This window comes from Mauremys reevesii, linkage group 5 (assembly GCF_016161935.1).
Source record: "Mauremys reevesii isolate NIE-2019 linkage group 5, ASM1616193v1, whole genome shotgun sequence".
In the NCBI taxonomy this organism is placed as follows: domain Eukaryota; kingdom Metazoa; phylum Chordata; order Testudines; family Geoemydidae; genus Mauremys; species Mauremys reevesii.
Genome location: NC_052627.1, coordinates 47,941,367 through 47,966,793, shown reverse-complemented (window position 1 = coordinate 47,966,793; position 25,427 = coordinate 47,941,367).

The window sequence follows — 25,427 nt, the reverse complement described above, 5'->3', positions numbered from 1 at the left end:
CCCTTTTTAAAGACACCATAATAGAGGCCCAACTTCAATGTATACCCCAAATTAAGAAAAACAGTAAAAGAACTAAAAAAGAGCCACCATGGCTTAACAACCATGTAAAAGAAGCAGTGAGAGATAAAAAGACTTCCTTTAAAAAGTGGAAGTCAAATCCTAGTGAGGCAAATAGAAAGGAGCACAAACACTGCCAACTTAAGTGCAAGAGTGTAATAAGAAAAGCCAAAGAGGAGTTTGAAGAACGGCTAGCCAAAAACTCCAAAGGTAATAACAAAATGTTTTTAAGTACATCAGAAGCAGGAAGCCTGCTAAACAACCACTGGGGCCCCTTGATGATCAAAAGACAAAAGGAGCACTTAAAGACGATAAAGTCATTGCGGAGAAACTAAATGGATTCTTTGCTTCAGTCTTCACGGCTGAGATTCCCAAACCTGAGCTGGCTTTTGTAGGTGAAATCTGAGGAACTGTCACAGATTGAAGTGTCACTAGAGGAGGTTTTGGAATTAATTGATAAACTCAACATTAATAAGTCACCGGGACCAGATGGCATTCACCCAAGAGTTCTGAAAGAACTCAAATGTGAAGTTGCGGCACTATTAACTAAGGTTTGTAACCTGTCCTTTAAATCGGCTTTGGTACCCAATGACTGGAAGTTAGCTAATGTAATGCCAATATTTAAAAAGGGCTCTAGGGGTGATCCCAGTAATTACAGACCGGTAAGTCTAACGTCGGTACCGGGCAAATTAGTTGAAACAATAGTAAAGAATAAAATTGTCAGACACATAGAAAAACATAAACTCTTGAGCAATAGTCAACATGGTTTCTGTAAAGGGAAATCGTGTCTTACTAATCTATTAGAATTCTTTGAAGGGGTCAACAAACATGTGGACAAGGGGGATCCGGTGGACATGGTGTACTTGGATTTCCAGAAAGCCTTTGACAAGGTCCCTCACTAAAGCCTCTTACGTAAATTAAGCTGTCATGGGATAAAAGGGAAGGTCCTTTCATGGATTGAGAACTGGTTAAAGGACAGGGAACAAAGGGTAGGAATTAATGGTAAATTCTCAGAATGGAGAGGGGTAACTAGTGGTGTTCCCCAAGGGTCAGTCCTCGGACCAATCCTATTCAATTTATTCATAAATGATCTGGAGAAAGGGGAAAACAGTGAGGTGGCCAAGTTTGCAGATGATACTAAATTTCTCAAGATAGTTAAGACCAAAGCAGATTGTGAAGAACTTCAAAAAGATCTCACAAAACTAAGTGATTGGGCAACAAAATGGCAAATGAAATTTAATGTGGATAAATGTAAAGTAATGCACATTGGAAAAAATAACCCCAACTATACATACAACATGATGGGGGCTAATTTAGCTACAACGAGTCAGGAAAAAGATCTTGGCGTCATCGTGGATAGTTCTCTGAAGATGTCCACGCAGTGTGCAGAGGCGGTCAAAATAGCAAACAGGATGTTAGGAATCATTAAAAGGGGATAGAGAATAAGACTGAGAATATATTATTGCCCTTATATAAATCCATGGTACGCCCACATCTCGAATACTGTGTACAGATGTGGTCTCCTCACCTCAAAAAAGATATTCTAGCACTAGAAAAGGTTCAGAAAAGAGCAACTAAAATGATTAGGGGTTTAGAGAGGGTTCCATAGGAGGAAAGATTAAAGAGGCTAGGACTCTTCAGCTTGGAAAAGAGAAGACTAAGGGGGGACATGATAGAGGTATATAAAATCATGAATGATGTTGAGAAAGTGGATAAGGAAAAGTTATTTACTTATTCCCATAATACAAGAACTAGGGGTCACCAAATGAAATTAATAGGCAGCAGGTTTAAAACAAATAAAAGGAAGTTCTTCTTCACGCAGCGCACAGTCAACTTGTGGAACTCCTTACCTGAGGAGGTTGTGAAGGCTAGGACTATAACAATGTTTAAAAGGGGACTGGATAAATTCATGGTGGCTAAGTCCATAAATGGCTATTAGCCAGAATGGGTAAGAATGGTGTCCCTAGCCTCTGTTTGTCAGAGGATGGAGATGGATGGCAGGAGAGAGATCACTTGATCATTGCCTGTTAGATTCACTCCCTCAGGGCCACCTGGCATTGGCCACTGTCGGTAGACAGATACTGGGCTAGATGGACCTTGGTCTGACCCGGTACGGCCTTTCTTATGTTCTTATGACAAAGACACAGTACATCAGATTTAAATAAAAAATATGGTGCATAACCACACTTAAGGGAGGAGGGAGGGAAACTATAGACAAAATGCAATTTTCTTTAAAAACAAAACAAAACAACCAAACAAAAAACCAGGAATGATTATTGCTTATTTAAAAATCAAGAGCTTTTTTTATTCATCAAGGTTATATCAATTATGCATATAATCAAAGGAACAAAAGCATGTAACAGAGCGGTGTTGAACTGCAATCTTTTCAGGTTTGGTAAGGAATATATATACTTACTCGCTACTGTAATACTTTAGGTCTTCACAAAAAGGATATACAGGCTGTATTAATGAAAGAAACTAAATGACATCTTGCACAATAAATGCAAAATTTAGAGAGAGCTAAGGGGAAAACACTGGCACAGGAGCATATCTAGATTTTTTTTCTTCTTTTTTGTTTGTTTCCTTTCAGCTATGTTAGTTCCCGCTCCTGCAAACTTGTCCATGCAAGTGAACCTTTTTCTACATGAAGTCCCACTGAAGTTAATGGGGCTCTGCCAGGGCCGCCCAGAGGCGGGAGGCAAAGGGGGCAATTTGCCCCGGGCCCCGGGCTCCGCAGGGGCCCCCAAGAGAACAGCGGGGGCTCCCGCCTCCGCCCCTCTCCTGGAGCCTCAGCGCATCAAACGCCGAGTCTCCGCCGGGGCCCCTGAGCCCCGCCCCGCTCCGAGCCGCGTCGTCAGGGGGCGGGGCTGGGAGCTCTGGGCTGAGCTCGGCTCCCTCCGCTCGGCGTGGAGCTCCCAGCCCCGCCCCCTCCCCACGTGGCTCTGAGCGGGACGGAGCTCAGGCCCCGCCGGCCACACGCTGCGGCTGTTCCGGCGAGGCGCTGAGACTCCGGGTGAGGAGGGAGCCGGGGGTAAGAGGTTGGGGCGGGCGGGCGAACGCCGCCGAAGCGCAGCCCGGTCTTCGGCAGGAATTCGGCGGCGGGGCCCCTTCCCTTCGGGACCCGCGCGAAGTAACCCAACGACCCGGGGGGGGGGCCCCCCGCCGCCGAATTACCGCCGAAGACCGGGCTGCACTTCAGCGGTGGGTCCCGCTTCGGCGGTAATTCGGCGGTGGGGGGGCCCCCGCCGTGGGTCTTCGGGGCACTTCGGCGGCGGGTCCCGGAACGGAAGGGCCCCCCGCCGCCAAAGACCCCGGGCCCCCGGAATCCTCTGGGCGGCCCTGGGCTCTGCATGGATGCAGGGGTCCACTCATGTAGAAAAAAACAAACAAACAAAAAAAACTTATAGGACTGGGACCTTAATACTTGATCAGAAAAGTGGCTATAAATAATGCAGAACTCTTTTGTACAGTGGGTGCAGTACTGCAACTTTCACATGCATAATATTCTTTCTGATGGCATGTGAAAATTCTGTGTATTACAACTATATGCAGTGATGAGCTGCTAAAATCTTAACAACCGGTTCTCTATAAAAAGTTCTGATTTAAGAGATGTGCCAGAGCATGTATTTTTTGTACCAATAGGGTTACCATACGGCCGTATTTTCCTGGGAGGAATTTTTAAATTTTAAAAATTCCGCCCAGACAGCAATTTAAGAACCGAAAAGCTGGACATGTCCAGGAAAATACAGCTGTATGTTAACCCTACCTAAAGTTCTTTTTTAAAAAGATGGGCCTGAACTAGAAATGAGCTCCTTTTCACATGTGTGGGTCCCCGCCACTCCCTTGGGGTGTGCTAGGGTGACCAGATGTCCCTATTTTACAGGGACAGTCTCAATTTTTGAGTCTTTTTCTTATATAGGCTCCTATTACCCTCACCCTCTGTCCCGATTTTTCACACTGGCTGTCTGGTCACCCTAGGATGTGCACATGTGTGGGTCCCAGCTGCTCCCTGCTCCCCCTCATTGAAGCAGGTGTGCAGGGTTAGTGCCCTGAGAACTGCAGGGCACCAGTGGACATGGGGCTGGCTGCAGACAGGTGCATGGGGCAGGGCTAGCTGGAGGCAGGGAGTGTGACACGGGCTGGCTGCAACAGGGGCTTGCTGTGGGTAGGTGATGCAGACAGGGGCTAGCAGGGGGCAGCTGCGGGCAGAGGGTGGCTGTGGGCAGAGAGTGGCTGTGGCAGGAGGTGGCTGCAGGCAGCTGTGGCAGGGGCAGGGGCTAGCTGCAGGTGGCTGTGCCAGGGGATGGCTGCGGCTGGGGGTGGCTGTGCCAGGGGGTGACTGTGGGCGGCGGGGGCAGGAGCTGTGGCCGGGGCTGTGGGCAGGAGATGCAGGTACTCACACGCGGGGAGCGGCTGGGAGCAGCCGGACGCAGCCGGGGACCCACCAGGCAGCAGCAGGAGCCCCAGGGCCAGAGGTCCGAGGAGCAGCAGCAGCAGCAACTGGGCCAGGAGGCAGCCCACATGGATCCCGCAGCAAAGGAAGCCAGTTAACAAGCGGTTCTAAAACCGCTTCTAAATTTAACAACCGGTTCCTGCGAACCGGTGCGAACCGGCTCCAGCTCACCCCTGACTATATGTCAGGGTACAATGTTTCAGAAACATTTCCATTCAGTTATGCTGCTTAACTGAGACTTTGTAAGATAAGGTCTGTTTTCCATTTTCCTATTCATTTTTTGATTGGTTGGCTTATTTTGCACAATTTTGTCTCTTTGTAATTGGGCCAGAATGAAGAAACTGTCTATAAAAAGTTGTCAGAGTAGCAGCCGTGTTAGTCTGTATCCGCAAAAAGAACAGGAGTACTTGTGGCACCTTAAAGACTAACAAATTTATTTTAGCATGAGCTTTCGTGAGCTGCAGCTCACTTCTTCGGATGCATACAATGGAACACACAGACGGGGGATATTTATGTTCTCTGTATGTATAAATATCCCCTGTCTGTGTGTTCCATTCTATGCATCCGAAGAAGTGAGCTGCAGCTCACGAAAGCTCATGCTAAAATAAATGTGTTAGTCTTTAAGGTGCCACAAGTACTCCTGTTTTTTTTTATAAAAAGTTGTGTGTGCCTTAAAGTGCTGGGAAATGATATTTTCTTTTCTTTTCCTCTTCCTTCCCTATTCCTGCTACCTGCAGCTACAGCCTGAGTCACATTCATACAGAACAATGTTTTAAATAAATTTTAAAACATGTTTGTAAATATAAATGAACCTCGTACTGACTCCAAGTATTGATGGAGGGTAAGAATTGGGGCGTGTGTGAAGTGGCAGGAGTTTGAGGCAGACAGTCGACTAGGAGGAAATATGGAGAGGAGACGGGAGGGTCAGTATCATGGTGTTACCTAACATGGGCTTGGAGGTAGGGGTTTGGAAAGCAGGTAAGTAGAGGGGGATGCATGACAGTTTGGCAGAAAAAGTCAGGACGTTGAGGGGAGATTCAGGGAACCTGGGTACATGAAAAGAAATTTCAGAAGATTAGGGAAGACATGGAGGCTATGTATAGGGGACTGAGGATGGAAGATACAGGGACTGGGCTTTTTATCCACCTTAAACTTGAAATGCTTAACATTTTTTAAATTGAAAACTTTAAGCACTTACTCTGTGATTGTCACTCCCACTCCAGCTCCTTTATGGTGGGTAGAAAGTCTCTCAAAGCCCCAGATCCATCCAAGGGAGAATTTCCCTGGCTCAGGAACTAAGGAAGTCAACCACAACTGTCCTCCAAGGACCCTCTCAGAAATCCTGGTGTAGGAAGTGTTAAACTTTAGGAAATTCTCACACTCAGTTTAGGATGAAAGTGTTTCAGTGAAATCCAACTAACACCTTCAAATAATATTAAAATGTCTTTACAAGTATTCTACACTGAAAACAAGCAAACAAAAACCAACCGACCCACCCTCATCCCCCACAAAAAAACAAAACAAACTCTGAAATATGATTACCTGGAAATAAATAATTATGGAATCATTTCAATGTGGATGTAAATACTGTTCTTATTAGAAGCAATTGGGCAGAAAAGAATAAAAATATTCCATATTTAGGACATTTTCCTGGCCCAAGAAAGCTAGACCTAGAGTATGGTGATTTAAATCCTTAAAAATCCCTAAATCTGCCTCCTGAAGAAGAGCTTTGTGTCTTCACCATCAGAAGTTGGTTAAATAAAATATATTACTATGTCCTCCTGTCTCTCCAAAGCTCTTGGCAGAAACTCATTTCAGCTACAGCCTCTTCAGCATAGTTCTGAATCTCAGACACCAAATTTAAAAAGCAAGTTCAGAATAATATAAATCCCATTAAAAATGTTATATTCTGTGGTAGATAAGACATGGAAATTGAAAAATGTCTAGAAAAAAATGGTAGTCCAATGTATAGAAATATTCTCATTTATTTTCTAAGCTCTACCACTGATTAATATAATTGTTCCCTATATTTGGACAGTTAAAGTTAACAATGAATACATTTTAGAAATTGCCACTTTCCTTCCATATTGTTAACAAAAATACGCTGCTCTTCTGGTTGTCTATATAAATATTTTTCTACTCCATAATAAATTGTCTAAGATTAAAATAGTGATAAAGTGGACAATGACAGATTTTATATTGTTTTCAAATTTGCTCATAAGACATGACACTCTCCTTTTTAATAATCTGATAGTGTTGATTTATATCAGCCCTTGACCAAAGTTTAATATCCTCTGGAGAAGTAAAAACAGAAAACATAGAAGTTACCTTTCTAGGAGAAAATTGAGACAATAGAGAAAAAATATTAAGAATGTTAGATACTTCTCATATTTTAGTGAGTGATAGATTTATGAGCTGTCCATTTGACACAAAGCAAAGTCTTCCTTACAAGTAAGTGGATATATCAAAGTGTGAAGGTTGGGAGAATTCTGTTTCAGCCCAGCACTGTTGAGGAAGACAATCACATTTATCTAATAAAGTTTATACTAAATAGAAAAAATATTGAAGCATATAATATGGGGGAAAGTAAGTGCACCAGGCTGCTTTCTGTGGTACAGAAATACTCTGGACATTTTAAGGAGTTTGTCTGACCAAATAAGTTTCACAATCTGTAGTTAGCAGGCTATGCAAAACATTTTGATTATACCCATTTGAGCCAAGTTATCAAAGAATTTCTCTTACAAGTGATATCAATAACTAGTTCAGTGCTTGTAATATAAAACCTTGCTGAAAAGAGAGGACAAAAAAAAAAAGAGTTTCAAAGGGCCCAGTTAAGCATTGGTAGGATTACTGTTCCTGCTAAAATCCTCCAGGTTAGTAGCAGGTCATCAGCACACATTCACAAGTTCAGCTGCTGAAATCCCATAGAGATTACTTTGATGTATTTGTTATGCCCTATTAACTGAGCTAGGAATTCTTTGGCAATAGGGAACACAGCTGAAGACAAAAAGTATCCATACTAAGATCCCCTGTGTAAATTACTGTTAACCCTTGATGGCATTCAACTAACTTTGATGAAAACAAAACAGAAATTATGATTAGTTGACTGAATTCGAATGAGAGAGACCTTGCCAAATATTAGGCTTTTATAGATTTAGAGGAGGCAGAAATGTACTGTCTCCTACTACAACTTTCTATGGTTTGTTTGTTTGTTTTTCTGTGTCTATGTGGTTAAAAAGAATTCGAGCACACATATGGCAGATAATTGGACATACAGTTCCTATCTTGTCTGCGCTGATAATTGGTTAAATATTTCTAGAACTTTTCATCAAGTTTTGAGTCTTGGCCTTCCTATGCTGTTCTCCTTTTGCTTTTTGTTTCCTCTGACTTTTTCTTAGCTTGAACCTCTATTTAGTTTCATATGAACCACTAGCTACTAATGGACATAGATGAACCTCACTGTATAATTGCAGTTTCATCATTTCACACAGTGACTGGCCATCTTTAATGATATTTTGTGAAAGAAAGTTCATGTGACTGAAAACTACAGGATATAATTAGGGCCAGACATCACATTTCATAAGTGGGGGAAACTCCTGTTGAAATTAATGGGCGTTTAGCCCTCATAAAGGGCCTAAACCTGCTCCCATTAAAGTCAATGGCAAAAAAATAGGATGTGAGCTGGCCCCAAGAAAGCCCAACTGGACCTTAAAACATGTGAGTATTTGCACACTTCCAGTGAAGGGAATTAGATATATATCTTCTATAAAAATTAAAAAGAACATAAGAATATAAGAATTGCCATCATGAGTCAGACCAATGGTATCCTGTCTTCTAATAGAGGCTGGTGCCAGATGCTTCAGAGGGAATGAACAGAACAGATCAATTATTAAGTGATCCATCCCCTATTGTCCAGTCCCAGCTTCTGGCAGTCAGGCTTAGGGACACCCAGAGATGGGGTTGTATCCCTGACCATTTTTGCTAATGGTTATTGATGGAACTAACCACCATTAACTTATCTAATACTTTTTTGAACCCATTATACTTTTGGACTTCACAACATCCCCTGTCAATGAATTCCACAAGTTGTCTGTGTGCTGTGTGAAGTACTTTCTTAAGTTTGTTTTAAAACTTCTGCCAATTAATTTCATTGTATGACCCCTGGTTTTTGTGTTATGTGAAGAGGTAAATAACACTTCCTTATTATCTTTCTCCATAGCATTCATGACTTTATAGACCTCAATCATATCCCCCTTTAATCATCTCTTTTCTAGGCTAAACAGTCCCAGTCTTTATAACCTCTCCTCATATGCAAGCTGTTCTAGCCCCCAATCATTTTTGTTGTTCTCTATATGTTTGTTGACTCCTTCAAGGAATTCTAATAGATTGATAAGGCATGATTTCCCTTTACAAAAAACATGTTAACTCGTCTCCAACATATTGTGTTTATCGGCGTGTCTGATAATTCTGTTCTTGACGTTATACTAGTGGGAGATGTGTGGCTAAATCCCCTGAATTTCTTTGGGAACCTCATTCCCAGAGTCAAGCTGCATAGCACTGAGGAGAACTTTTGAACTCAATAGTCTTTACATTTTAGGGAAGAAAAGCGTGACTTAGTAAAATACCAACCAAATGCAATCATGATGAACGGTGAGTCTGCAGTACATTTAGAGACAATTCTACCAGATGGAAGACCTCTGGAGCATATTGTCAAGTGCTACAGTACAGATCCTCTAACAATTTGGTGGTAATTAGGCAAAGGATATAAAGAAGTAAGAAATAAGCAAACAAGGTTGGTAACAAATTGAAAAAAAACAAACAAAAAAACCCCAACAACAAACATTTGCAACCACAGTCTTGGGGGTGAGGGCATTCTCCCACACAGTAACCAACTGTGCATAAAATCCTCCTGTTTGTACTAGATGCAAAATGGGAGGGCAGTTCCACAGCCCCAGCATCACCTTTATTTATCTGTATCGTCTCTTGGAGGTGAAGCCAGCAGCAGAATAATGCTCTGTTGAAGAATAAGCAACAAAAGGTGAAGATTTTGGAATCTTCAGGTTCTATCCCTGTATATCTTTGACCTTTCATATGAGAGGACCATGTGTCTGTTTCCTTGCAACTCTCATTTTAGGTCAAGAGCTCTACTGTCTTTCATAGATGGCCTTGAAACCCTACACACTCACATGAACTCCCACCTCCCAAACAGTGTGTAAAATGTGTGGAGAATGAGATACAGCTGCCTCTAGCATCAGTAACTTACAGTGCTTAAGTCATCATCAATCCTGATGGCCCTTTGGTAAACATATTACACAGATTGACACCATCTTCCATTTGCCATACAGAGTTGGGTTTTATCACTGTATTAGTGGAAGGGATAGAAACAGTTACACAGTGGTAGGGGGCGATTGTAAAAGTACCACTTAGTTATGTTTCCCTCCATTTTCCTTCTAATCCCATCTCCCCCATGATAGTTAGGATTTTTAGCACCTCTTTCCTATTGCATACTTTATGGCAACCATATGGTCTTAGTTTTATTGTCATCCTAGTGAAGATTTGTAAAAGGGATTCTTTGCTCTCCAATATGCTAATTTCTAAGGAGATCAACCCTGCCTCTATTATGCAGTTTGTATTACAGTAGTACTTAGAGGGTTCCGTCTTTGATCAGGAACATATTATGCTACAATTGTACAAACAGGTAATAAAAAGATAGTCCAAGCCCCAAAGGGCTTACAATCTTGGCTCACGATAAGACACAATATGCAGATGAAGCAAACAAGCAAGGCTAGGGGAGGAGATAACAATGACAGGAACATGTTTTCGTGTAGTTCTGTTGTGACACAAGTCATTTTCAGCAGGTCAGTGATACAGTAATTCCTCACTGATGCTAAGCTCTCACCTAGCAACATCCATAAGTCATGCTTTCTATCATTTCTGGTTGGCTAAAATACTTCATCCATCCTGGTGAATGATGATCTGGCTTCAGTTAGTCATGTCCTTCTGTCCTCTTTGATTGTGTGAGAGCAGTGTGGTATGCTTGCACATGAAGCCTTCAGTGCTAGTGAAAACTCCAACTAGTACTGAATGCTACAGGCTACCACAAACATAAAGCTTTCCATTGTTCAACAACCACCAGCTACACATCTTTTATCACAGCATGTACTGTAGTCAAAGCTGCCACATCAGGACTTGACATTCGATGCTCTGTGGCTGGCACCAACCACCAATCAGTTCTCGTCACAGACCCTACTGCTCACCTGTCCAGCTTCGACCTACCACATTGTAGGTCCAATTCTGGACTGAGCAAGATCTCTGTGCAGCAAACCAGCACTGTTGGTGTCTTCAAGACAATCTGCAGTGCAGATCAAACAATGATACACATTATCTAGGAGTGCACACTAACCAAATTCAGCAGTGGGTTCTGAGAGCTCCACTTGGCTACTAAGAATGCTATTGCTTGGCTCAGCAAATAGACAAATGCTAAATTTGTTCTCTTCATTGGCCTCCCAATAGAATTTAAAATGAAGTTCAAGGTTTGTCCTTAACAACAAGTTACTCCATGGCCTGCAACATTAAATCTAAAAGAATGTATAAAGGTCTGAGATGAAGACTGTAGTTGAGAACTATGATCTTCTGGCACAATGGAATTCTGAACAAAAAGATAAATCTCATCTGTGTGAAAGACAGAACTTTTTTGTGGGCTGGTGTAACACTGTGGAATAGAGCTGAGTGAATAACTGACTTTTTTAGTTTGGCAAAATCAAAAAATCCCCCCCCCCCCATTTGGTTTTGTTCAAACTGAAACTGATTTTTTGTTTTGTTTTGTTTTTAAATTAAACAAACAAAAGTTTTGAGTTAACTTAAATGTTTTGTTCTATCAGAAACATTTTATTTTTCAGTTTTTCATTTTGTTTCAGTTAATTTTGGGATGATTTTCACTCTTGAAAAAAATTAAGTAAAATTCAAAATGAAAAGCCATTTTGAAAGAAAAAGTCAACATGTTCACATTTTGAATGTTTTGAACTAAAATGTTTTGAAATGGCCACAATGAACCACTTCAACTTTTCCAATTTTTTTTCCGTTTATTTTTTCAGCCCAAACTGTGCATCTAATTTGTCCCAAATTCACAAATAATTTCAGGGCCCTCAAAAAATGATTTTTTTTGACAAATTTACCATTTATTGAAAAAAGTGCCCAGCACAACTGAGGAATGAACTTCCCCAAGAAACCTCACCACCTCTGCTCCAAGCGTAAAGGGCATTTCTTTGACTTTGATTTTGCTGATATTCATGCATAACAACGTGTATATAAAAATACCTACACAAGAAATCCAATGAACATCCTCCCCCCTGGTGAGAGGATGAGAGAACAAACAACATGTAAAAGATATTAGTCATGTTGCTTAACTCTCTCCTTGGAAGGTGTTCAAATATTGTTGTGATCATAGGCGCCGGGTTATATGGGCTCCAGGAGCCCCAGCCCCAGGAATATTCAGGGCTGGGGGCTGTGTTCCACCAATAACTGGAGCTGGATTTCTCCCTTGGCCCTGCCTGGAGCAGGCACCGGTCCCTGGCTGCCACTACCACCACCCCCAGCCCCGGAGCATCCCCGCCCACCCAGTAGCGTAGTGGGGTGGAAGGGGGGAAGCAGCCGCTCCCTTTTGAGCACATTTTACAAAATCAGCACCTTTCCAGGCAGCCAGCACTGGGCTCCGGACTTGGAGTCTGGACCGGGTTTTGCATGTGGCTGCCAGCTGGCTCTGGGCTCTGCACCGCCCTCCTGCAGGGGGCTGCAGGCAGGTCAGCTGGTTGCCGGGCTCCCCGGGGGTGAGGAGGAGGAGGCGCCCATCCGCTCGCAGCTGCCCAGTTCCCTGAGCCGGCCGGGGTGGGCTCTGCTGGGAGGGGCCGCAGGGCAGCCCCCCCAAGTGCGGCGGGGGACTGAGGAGCAGCAGCCCCGTGCAGAGCAAGGCGCCATGCGGCAGGCAAGGGGGCTCTGAAGCTCAGCTGGTGCCCGTGGAGAGGGAAGGAAAAGGGGAGGGGGGATGTTTTTTTCTCCTGGTCTCTCTTCAGCGGAGGGGGCTGAGGGATCAGCAGGGCCAGGAGGCAAAGGAGCGACTTTGGGTTATTGCCCCCCCCCCCACTTACCCTCCCTCAGTGTTGCACCTGGGGCTGTGAAACGGTGCTTAGTGCAGCTTGTGAAGGGGGTGGGGGTAAAGGTGCTTTAAGGTGCCAGTTGTGTCTCCTCAGTCTCACTGCTGACTAGCTGCAGGCCCAGTGCTCAGAACTCAGCAATGTTCTCAGGGACTGCACAGTGCTCTATAGGAGTTTTCAATTACCTGCTAAATGCTTCTGCAATGCCACCTTTTCACTCAGCTACATCCTGAATAGTGGGAGGGCGGGGGAGGGGGGAGTGTAGCTGATGCCAATTTGAGGTGAATAGTCTCTTGGCCAGATTCTACTGCGTTTATGGTGCTTTGTGCCATGGGCTGGAGCAAAGTGGCTGGTGGATAACCAGGAATCTGGTTAATAATTATTCTCTAAATTCAGCTTTCTTCTTTCTCTCTCTCTAATTATCACTAATTCAAAATAGTAGTGTGCAAGCTGACTGGATAATGATAATAGCATAATCTCTTGTTATAGCACTGTAAACCCTACTACCTGATTAGTAATTGGATATGTTGGCTGGCACCTTTTTTTACGTGTTCGCTCCCCCTGATGTTAGAACCTGGCTACGCCACTGGGGAGGGGAGCTTCCTAGACCTGAGCAGCTGGGGCTTGGGTGAATTTTGTGATACTGTGCCCCTCCCCAGCAACCACCCTGCACCCCCCACTCCTGCACCATGCTGGGCAAGGGGCAGCCCCATCCCCAGTGAGGCTATGGTGAGGGGTGGCAGCAGGGGAGGCCACACGTGATGGCAACTCCCCCAGCCGGTACCCACTGTAGGGGAGGCGAGCGGGCTTTCTGGACCTGAGAGGGACCCTAGGAGCATGTGCAGTGACTGGGGGGGAGAGGAGGCGTCCCTCCCCTGGAGCTTGCTGCTGCCAGGGAGGGTGGAGGGGAGTCCTCTCTGGCCCTAGCCCTGGGGAAGCCTGTCTGCACCCCAAGTTCCTTATCCCCAGCCCTGCCCCAGAGTCCTCACCTGACGGGAAAAACACGTTACTTAAATTTGGAGGTCAATTTAGAGTATCATAGAATATCAGGGTTTGAAGGGACCTCAGGAGGTATCTAGTCCAACCTCCTGCTCAAAGCAAGACCAATTCCCAACTAAATCATCCCAGCCAGGGCTTTGTCAAGCCGGGCCTTAAAAACCTCTAAGGAAGGAGATTCCACCACCTCCCTAGGTAACCCATTCCAGTGCTTCACCACCCTCTTAGTGAAAAAGTTTTTCTTAATATCCAACCTAAACCTCCCCCACTGCAACTTGAGACCATTACTCTTTGTTCTGTCCTCTGCTACCACTGAGAACAGTCTAGATCCATCCTCTTTGGAACCCTCTTTCAGGTAGTTGAAAGCAGCTATCAAATCCACCCTCATTCTTCTCTTCTGCAGACTAAACAATCCCAGTTCCCTCAGCCTCTCCTCATAAGTCATGTGCTCCAGCCCCCTAATCATTTTTGTTGCCCTCCACTGGACTCTCCAATTTTTCCACATCCTTCTTTGCAATGTGGGACCCAAAACTGGACATAGTACTCTAGATGAGGCCTCACCAATGTTGAATAGAGGAGAATGATCATGTCTCTCGATTTGCTGGCAGTGCCCCTACTTATACAGCCCCAAATGCTGTTAGCCTTCTTGACAAAGGCCAGAGGAGGGAGTGTCAGTGCCTGTGCGGACTTCTGGGAAGCGCATGGTGTGGAAGGGGATGCTGGGATGCTCTGGAACCACTCCTTCAAAGCCAGTCAGGACTCTGGGGGAGCCTCCTCTCTGAGCAGACTGTCTCTAGGGCAAGAAGCTTACACCTTCCTGGGTCTGACCTCAGAGCATTCAGCATGCTCTTCCACACTGTGTGCTTTCTGCAGTGAGTCCGCCCAGGCGGGGTCCTGGGGCAGCCAGAGATCCCTGCACCCCAACTCCGCAGTCAGATGTGACTCTCAGCCAGACTATAAAACAGAAGGTTTATTAGATGACAGGATCACAGTCTAGAACAGAGCTTGTGGGTACAGAAAACAGGACCCCTCAGTCAGGTCCATCTTGGGGGGTGGGGAGCCCAGACCCAGGTTCTGGGCCTCTCCCCATTTCTCCAGCCAGCTCCAAACTGACACTCCCTCCTCTGGCCTTTGTGTCTCGATTCCGGACAAGGAGGCCACCTGATCTTTGTCCCCAACACCTTCAGTTGGCACCTTGCAGAGGAAGCTGAGGAACCCACACAGTATTCAGAGAAAATATAAAGAACATTCCCACTTCATCACAACAGGTGCAACAAAATATAATACTGTATATTGAAGTAGGCAAGTGCTGCTTCTGACTTTCCACTTTTAATTGACCCTTGTAATCTTGTGGCACTGATGCATTGTAGCTTCATTTTATATCGGCTTACAGGGTGGGAGCGGGTGGGGGGGAGGCACCATTTTGGGCCCCACCAAAAATTATACAAACTTGCCGCCTATGGTTGTGATGAACACAGTATAAGAGCATCTATGGAATAGAATAGTAAGGATTTTTAGGATAACATACCAGCTTTCAAGTTATATATACCTGTTTAAATTAAAAAAAAAAAAGACAATTTCTTTCTGAGTCTGTCAAATGGTTATCCAGACAGCAGGCTGTATTGTAATTTTTATCTCATAAGAAATTTACAGTTTCATATCTTTTCTAATGGGATTACCTGAATCATTTACATTTCAGGAAATAACTTCAGTAGCAATCACTCTGACTCAGAGGTAATATAACATATTAAGGATAAAAATGAATCCAAAATTGTTTTATTATTAGGAATTCATTTTTAAAGGTCCTGACATTTATTTGCTTGAAAACTAAAGTCAATATTTAAAGAGACTTGTTTGCAGAGGAAAGTTCAGTTTGTTATTATATAAATGATTGTAAAAAAAATTCTGTGGTCAAAACAGGTTTTTGTATATTTGCCCAGCACTCAAATTATTGAAATCTATCATTTCAGTAAATAAATGCACTGTGTTTAAATAAAATATTTTCATTTTATTAGCTTTTAGATTTCAGATGAATTTAGTGTTCATGAAAGATGATAGACTGATAGTACTGAAGTCTCACATCCCCTCTATCATAGAATCATAGAAAATTAGGGTGGGAAGAGACCTCAGGAAATCATCTAGCCCACCCCCCCTGCTCAAAGCAGGTCCAACACGAACTAAATCATCCCAGCCAGGGCTTTGTCAAGCCGGGCCTTAAAAACCTCTAAGGATGGAGATTCCACCATCTCCCTAGTTAACCCATTCCAGTGCTTCACCAGCCTCCTACTGTAGTCAAATCTGCCACATCAGGACTTGACAGTGGAAGCTCTGTGGCAGGAAGACTGGTGCCTAACACCAACCACCAATCAGTTCTCGTCACAGACCCTACTGCTCACCTGCCCAGCTTCGACCTAGTAAAATAGATTTTTCCTAATATCCAACCTAGATTTCCCCCACTGCAACTTGAGACCATTGCTCCTTGTGCTGTCATCTGCCATCACTGAGAACAGCCTACCTCCATCCTCTTTGGAACTCCCCTTCAGGTAATTAAAGTCTTTTAAATCCCCCTCACTCTTCTCTTCTGCAGACTAAATGACCCCTGTTCCCTCAACGTCTCCTCATAATCATTTCCGTTGCCCTCTGCTGGACTCTCTCCAATTTGTCCACATCCCTTCTGTACTGGGGGGACCAAAACTGGACACAATACTCCAGATGTGGCCTCATCAGTGCTGAATAGAGGGGAATAATCACTTCCCTTGCTGGCAATGCTCCTACTAATGCAGCCCAATATGCCGTTAGCCTTCTTGGCAACAAGGGCACACTGTTGACTCATATCCATCTTCTCATTCACTGTAATCACCAGGTCCTTTTCTGCAGAACTGCCACTTAGCCAGTCAGTCCCCAGCCTGTAGCAGTGCATGGGATTCTTGCATCCTAAATGCAGGTCTCTGCACTTGTCCTTGTTGAACCTTATCAGATTTCTTTTGACCCAATCCTCCAATTTGTCTAGGTCACTCTGGACCCTATCCCTACCCTCCACATCTACATCTATCTACATCTCTCCCCAGCTCAGTGTCATCCGTGAACTTGCTGAGGGTGCAATCCATCCCATCATCCACATAATTAATGAAGATGTTGAACAAAACCAGCCCAGGACCGACCCCAATCTATAGCACAAGTAAAGCAAGGGCAGCAGCAGTGTATATTTGTCAGTGCACCTCAAGTCTGACCTAAAGTGGGTCACCTTTGAGGTCGGTCACCATGGCCTATCATTTTTCTTGTTCTCCTCTGGAATCACTCTAGTTTGTCCACATCTTCCTAAGGATGTGGCACCCAAGACTGGACACAGTACTCCTTCTGAGGTCTCACCAGTACCAAATAGAGCACTGTAACTCTAAAATATATAGGATTAAAGCCACTCCTTTGGAAAGCTAAAAGACTGGGATATTGCCAGGTTATGCCACTTTTCATTTCTGCTATAATAAAATTTATTTAGGGTTACATCAAATTTGAATGGACACAGTGATGTCCCTGACCTCCCAAATTTTGGAAAGTCCAATTAACTGAAAAATATTTCTTAGTTTCCATTTTTTTCTAAACTTCAGAAGTTGTTAATCAGACCCGCCAACTCCCTCTTAGTCAATTAACATTTAATTTCAATTTCCAAATTAACAATTTGGAGATTAAAAAGTTGATGTTTGCTTATTTGCATTGGGGGTTACTTTGGACTTGTGGCCCAGTTTTTCAACTCTTATACATAAGAACAATTCTTACCCATGCAAATATTCTCGTAGCAGGCTTGATTCTTTTCCTATTGAAATCAATAGCAAGATTCCCATTCATTTGACTAGCAATAGGATTGGATCCTAAATTACTTAGACTACTTGCATGAGTAAGGATTACTTATGTATGAGAGGATTTGTGGGTTTGTACCCTAATCTGAGTATAGACATACATATAAATCAAAAATAATAATGTATCTTTTTTATTATTTCTACAGGCAAAAAGTCAGATGCCATTTTCTATTATGAAGCATCATTTTCAGTATCCAACAAAGCACTGAAGTGGAGTTGGATCTGCTACTTTATTCATGTATTAATAGACCAGTTATATACACTTCACAAGTAAAGGTTTCAGGATTAGTATGATTATTAATGTGATAGAAATTATTAGGAAAGAAATAGAAAATATCAAAATGCCACTATATATATATCCATGGTGCACCCACACGTTGAATACTGTGTCCAGTTCTGGTCATCCTATCTCTAAAGGGAGATAGTGAAACTGGAAATGGTTCAGAGAAGGAGAACAAAAATGACTTAGGGGCAGGTTTTCAAAGGTATTTAAATACCTAAAGATGCAGATACACACATAGCAATAGTTTTTTAAAAAACTAAGCAGGTAAGATAAGAACATAAGAGCTTCCAAACTGGGTCAGACCATGTCTCTCTTGCCCAGTCTCCTGTCTATGACAGAGGCCCAAACCAGAGCTTCAAGGGGAGTGTACAGGGCAATTCTGTACAGTAGTGGAGTGATCCACTACTCCACTTCTGGATTCAGATAGTCAAAGGTTTAGGGTCTCCCGAAACATGGGGTTGCATTCCTGATCATCTTGGCTAATGGCTATTGATGGATGTATATTCCATTAAATTATCCGGTTCTTTTCTGAACCCAGTTATACTTTTAGCCATCAGAACTTCCCATTGCAGAGAGCCGCACAACTTAGTTGTGCTTTGTGTGAAAAAATACTTCCCTAGTTTGTATTAAATCCTGTGCTGCTTAATTTATTTGGGTAACCCACAGTTTTTGTGTTATGTAAAAGGGAAAATAATCATGATCTGAAAGTCTTCTATCATATCACCCCTAGTCATATCTTTCCTAAACTGAACAGCCCTAATCTTTTTAGTGTCTCCTAATCTGGAAGCTGCTCCATACCTTTAGTGGAACTGGAAAGGGTTCAGAGACTATCTCCCTTTAGAGATGGGATCACCAGAACCGAACACAGTGTTCAATGTGTGGATGCACAATGGATATATATAGTGGCATTTGGATATTTTCTATCCACTTCCTAATAGTTCCTAACACACTGTTAGACTTTTTTACTCCTGCTGCACATTGAAAGGAAGTTTTCAGAGAACTATCTCTGGTAATTCCAAGACCTCTTTATTGAGTGGCAACAACTAATTTAGAACCCATCATTGCATATGTATAGCTGAGAATATTTTTTCCAGTGTGCATTATTTTGTACTTAACATTAAATTTCATCTGCCATTTTCTTACCCAGTCATCCAGTTTTGTGATATCCTTCTGTAACTCCTTGCAGTCTGCTTTGGATTTAATTATCTTAAATACTTTTGTATCATCTGCAAACATTGTCACTTCACTGTCCACCCCCTTTTCCAGATAATTAATTAATATATTGAACAGCACAGGTCTCAGTACAGATCCTTGGGGACTCCAGCTGTTCACCTCTCTCTATTGTGGAATCTGACCATTTATTCCTATGCTTTATTTCCTATATTTCAACAAGTTACTGATTCAGGAGAGGACCTTTTCTTTGATCATAGGCAGGCCTACTGAGTTTCCATAAGAGCTTTTGGTGTGGAACCTTGTCAATGGTGTTCTGAATACCCAAATACATTATATCGACTGTATCATTATTATCCACATGCTTATAGGTTCCCTCTAACAATTGTAACAGATTGGCGAGGCATGACTTTCCTTTACAAAAGCTGTGTTGATTCTTCCACAACAAATCATGTCTATCTATGTGTCTAATAATTCTGTTCTTTACTATAGTTTCTACCAATTTGCCCAATACTGAAAATAGGCTCACCAGCCTATAATTGCCAGGATTTAGCTGGAGCCTTTCTAAAAATAGCTGTTACATTTCCTACTTTCCAGTCATCTGGTTCAGAGGCTTATTTCAGTGATAGGTTATATATTACAGTTACTAGTTTTGCAATTTTATTTTTGAGTTCCTTCATAATTCTTGGATGAATAGCATCTGGTCCTGGTGACTTATTACTGTTTAATTTATCAATTTGTTCTGAAATCTCTTCTATTGACACATCAGTTTGGTTCAGTACTTCAGATTTGTTGCCCAAAAAGAATAGCTTTTATATGGGTATCTCCCTTACATCCTCTGCAGTAAAGAACAATGCAAAGATTCCTGAGTTCCACTGAAATCTCATGATTTCATGGTGAGGTAGGCATCTTGCCTACTTAGTTCATGACCATCCCTCTAGGTGCATCTCTTGGTATCTAAATACTTTGGTCATTAGATACTATGACGATAAGAGCCATATAATTACCTGAATAGTTTAATGTGGGGGTCTCTCTCAAGCTGATAAACTATTCAGAAATGGAATAATTATTTTAAGTGTGACCACCGTATAAGGATGATCTATTGCTACATAGACATTTTGCAGTTTTCAAACCAGAATACAAAACAATTTGGGTGATTAAGTCTTTAATAGTTAAGAGGAGTGATATTTGTGGGAAGTTGGTTGGGTTTAATCTTTCTTCCATGGTCATGTCAATAATTATGGCTAGATTTGGCAAAAGAATTTGGAATTTCTTGCCTAGTTTACAAGAACATGCAGAGCTGTTATAGTTGACAACAGAAACCTCATGCTTCAAATCTTAAGCCAATCTCTAACTATTAGAGACCAGGATGAGACATAATGTGGGCAGCAGATTACCTCACATCTGCCTACCTGTGATAACTTGTGTGTGTAGACTTCCTGCTTTGTGTTCCTGTTTTGTTTCTTGATTCCTTCTCCCCAAACTCAGTGTAAGGTTGTGTCTGCGCATAGCATTGGGTGAGTGTAGCTACTCACATCCCGCTGCTACATTTCTGCTGTTCAGACTATTATGTTTTGTTGAGACTGTTGCTGAGCTAACCAGTTCATGGGTATTACATGCTTTGATTGACAACCCACCCGTGTGTCTCACTTCATTTTCCTGTGTGTTTTTTATTGATATTCGGGGATTCATCAGAGCATAACACAACTGCTGGCTTCTTACACCTTCCTCTGATGCACCTGGTACTGGCCATTGTCAGAGAGAGAATACTAGATTAGGTGGGTCTTGGGCCTGATCTAATATAGCAAGTCTCTAACTGGATTTTTTCAGGGATTACATATGAAGCAATGTGATTTTTATATAGATTTATACTGGGGCGGGCAAGGCAGGAGAAAAGGGGATACCTTCCTTTGCATACAATATATTCTTTTTTTGATGAGAGAGAGGATGTATTACACTGGTTTAGTACTCAGCTGATAACTGTGTCCACTCCTTTAGAGGCCACACATCTTTTCCAACAAGCCAGACAATGGTCTCCACTGCTTAATGTGCAGTGAGGTCACTCACTTTTTTTGTGAAAAATTTCAAACAATTTTTCACAAAAAAAGTGAGTGACCTCACTGCACATTGTTTTGTTCCAACGTGGAATGAAAACCAATGGGAGAAACCCTGAAATGTTTTGTGTAATGGGATTATTTTCTGCCCAACATAGCTAAAAAGGGAGGTGGACAGGGAAGGGAAAGGCAGATTGAAGAGAATGAGAAGGGAAAAGGAGAAAATGCTGATGTCACCAACTCAGCAACCAGTAACAACTTCCTGAATACTACATAGTATAGAGAAGAATTAACACTTGTACATATTACAAAGTGCTGAGAGACTGAATATGATTGTCCAGGAACCAGCCCTTTTCCTCCTTGTTATAAAGAGAGATTTTACAGAAGTCAGGAAGAAAGCCATATTGTTGAATATAACCTTGCTCCATTGTTGTGGTCATTGTTGTAACTGTACAAATTTTTAAGGGAGATTCATTTTAACATCCACCCTTGGTGCTCTAAGTAAAAATATTATGTAGAGGATTACATATACTACAGACTTTGCTATAGCTGATATTACTGTATATGCCCTCATGGACTGTATTATGTGGGGGAACAGAGAACTAACAACATGGATTGAAGAACACAGATTGGTGGCTACCAGGGCTCATTAATATTCCCCAGTTGTCAGACATTTGATAGAGATTAATCACTCTCTATAGTCCTGGACTTGACATTTACTGGGATACAACAGAACAAGTGAAGGAACCAGCGAAGGTGCGGGAGGGTGGTAGAGAATATTATTCCACAATTCATTCAGAATATTTACATTATAAATCTTGGGACCAAGGAGTGCAAATGAAGAAATTAACTTCAACTTTTCCTCTCTTTGCCAAGATTGGTTTACACTGTTAATCTTATAGAAGTTCTTTGTGTCATGGGACGTGGGTGTATATGGGAAACTGACCATTTTTGTGGTAATAAGATGACAATAATCAACTAGGCATACAACTTTGGGATCCTTCTGGATGGAAAACATCATATACATGTAAGGTTATAATTTGTATAAGTGTTGGAACCATTTATCATTTCATAAACTAATTTATCAAAATCATTCAGAAATGGTTTCCTCTCCCCATCTGTCTCCACCTTGCCAGTAGTGGGTTGAAATTATATACATTATTGGGACATAGACCTTTGTGGAGAAGGTAAACAAAACAGGTGTTCTGAATTAGTGATTGCTGTGATGCCTTTCTTGTCCAGCATCTCCTTGCTTTGAAAGGTTGTCTTGTAATGTATCAAGTTTCATTCCTCTGGATCTCAGCAGCATCTGTGATAGCTCTCTTTCCAACTGACAAATAAGCACTGACAGAATTTTCAATCCTGTGAACTTTTTGGTTGTTATTATTAAGTTTGTCAATTGTCAGCATTTGTGTTTCATTCTGATGATGAATAGAGGCATTATATTTTGGCATTAAAATGCAGTTAAGGTTGTAATGAGTATCATTAAGAAGTATAATGGGAATCAGCACAGGATCTCATTTTAGGATGAGGTGGATTATTTTTGTTTTTGTTCTGTTTTTAAGTTTGTTTTCATTTATTTATTTTCATATTATTATTATTATTATTATTTTGCTACCAGGCAGGTAGAAGTTGCACAATGCTTGTTAATTTGCATTTAAACACAAGACCATGTCCTGCTATCCAAGACTGTTCCATTCTTTACAAAACACATCTAGTTTTTCCAAGTCACAGCTAGGAAGTCCTTGTAAGAGAATCATCACAATCCATTCTGCCTCACACACATACTTGGCTTCTAAATTCTGCCTTATAACTCAACTACATGTCCTTACTGCGTATAAATTTTTAAATGAATATGGGCCTTCCTTGAACATAAATCTGAATAGATTAAATTACCCTTTACTGAAATGAATAGGTTATTGCTCTGAGGTTGGCCCTGTAAGAAACAATTGTAAAATGAAAGGTCCTCTATAATCCAGCAGAGTGATCAGTGTATATGTTTATTTACAGAAAGCGTGCAACATATTTGCTGTACCACAATTTAGGCTGCTGTACAATACAATATTAGTACTCCCAATTTATCCCTCAGGGAAGCTGGTTATATATGTGGAGATGAGCTGTGGCTCTTTACAGATTAAATATGGATTAAAATCCATAGTCTCTAGAAGTTGTATTAAATTCTTGTCTATGTTCTTTACCTTTGGTTAAGAAGTTTAAAAATTAAGGGATCTATTTATAAAATGGGGAAAAATGACTTCTGTGGTCAGGTTATACTCATCATGTGCTTTTTGCTGAAGATCACAGGCAAAATCAATTTAAAATATTACTCGTGTATTATGTCATTGAAGAGTCAGAAAACTACATGGAGAAAGTAAGTAGTGATGATTCCCATTTACTATTTACGGCTGAGGCACCTTACAAATCCTAAAGTATTGTGAATTAGATTTTGAACACAGATTAAGAACATTGTAAATATAATCTCAAATCTCTAGGAAATAGCTGTCTGTAAAAAGCAGGGCAGTGATGTGAGGATTCCCAAAAGGGATATAACACTCACTGTAGACATCCTATGTCCTACTGTTGTGCTTGGGATATGAAAGTGAAAATCAATGCTTATTTAAGTGCCAAATACAAGTTGCAGATTGCAGGAAACATTGCTGGGGTGCAATAGGAACACAGTAAATGGACAATTCCTGAAAGATGGCATCCTTATAACGGGTACTAAATTAGGTTGTCTTTAGAGACTTGAAACCTGAGAAAGTAGCAAGAGTGGAAACCAGAGATTCAATCTTGTGCCTTCATCTTTCCAGAGCAGGAGCCACTCTGATTCCTAGTGAGAAAATAACTAAGTATATAGAGAAAGAAAAGGGAAAAAAAATCAAAGCTGACACAAACCTGTTATCAGCAAATACCCTGGCCAAGCCTCAGCTCTTTGTCCTTCTTCTTTGGTCCCTCCATCATTTGTCTGTCTACTCCCACCCCCTTTTCCTAGTTTTCAGTATCTGTCTTTTCCTACTCAGAATGATCTTTGGTTTTCAACGGCTTCCAGGTTCATGCTCTATTATTGTGAATGGAAGCATCAGTCTATACTGAAAAAGAAAGTGACTGGCTGTAAGATACCGGAACGACTTTGGTGCCTAATAGGCATCATCACCTTTGGGATGGTGAGTTGCTACCTGTAACAAGGTGCTGGCTTAAGAGGCACTGAACCAGCCCCCATTAGCTCAGAACCTGCTAGCATAGTTCCCATCAAGGGGAACTGGCTGGAGCTGGCAGGGTGTGGCTCATTAAAGGAGCCTGAGGCAATCACCTGTGAGCCTGCTGAGAGGAAGGCCTATAAAGCTAGCAGGAAGGAAGTAGGGGCGGAGGAACAGGGAAAGTGAGGAGTGAGGGCCTGTGGCTCCCAGCTGCTGGAAAAGCAAGCTGTTCCCTAAGGGGCTACCTGACTGGTATTGCATTGTATATAGCTGTATATACATGGTGCTGGGAAAATACTGGGAAATAAAAGGGCACTGGCGTGTGAAAGAGTGGTCTCCAGTGAATTTGTACCGCGAGCAACAAAGCACTCGTCTACAGTACCTCAAGCTGTACGAATGGAATGCTCTGTATCAAAACTGTGCTGTGTTTTTCACTTGATTTAGCATTGTATATTTTGAGATATTTGGCTTAAATCTTCACTTTCTTGTCCCTTGCATAATCATGTACACCTGTGCAGACTGAGTGTGAAACACTATGAGATCAAAATGAGCAATTGGAACAGGCATGATTGACTATACATGGTAAAAGGCAGTGGAAAATTAGGCCTGTGAGCTTCACAGGAATTTTGTCATCTTCTGTGTTCTGCACAGTACACTGTGAACACATGACAATGAATAATTAAAATAATCATGAAATCTGGGGTCTTCTATATGTAGACAGCAATTGGTGTCTATGTGTTGACACAGTATATGTGTTGATAAAATTGGTAAACTGGGAGTTCAATAAGTGATAAATTTGTCTTCCTTAATAAACAATAATACTTATCTCTTATAAAGCAAGTTTCCTCAGTAGATCTCAAAGCACTTTACAAAGGAGGTAGTATCATTCCTCTTTCTGTTCCTCAGTTTCTTCATCTGTAAAATGAGGAAGCGACTTGTCACCCACAGGCCAACAGTGGAGTTGATAACAGAAGATAGTTCTCCCAAGTTGTAGTCCAGCACTCTAGTCACGAGGCAACAGTTCTTCTTGGATTTGTAGTATTGTTGTTGAATCATCTTTCTTTACCTGTGTGAATTATGCTCCCTTTTCCCAGGCTAAGAAAAAATCTGTTACCTCCACACATGTGATTATTACACAAACACCCCATTTGAGTTTTCATAGCAAATGTGGAATAGTACACGGCCATGTAGGAATACTGAACATTTATTCCAT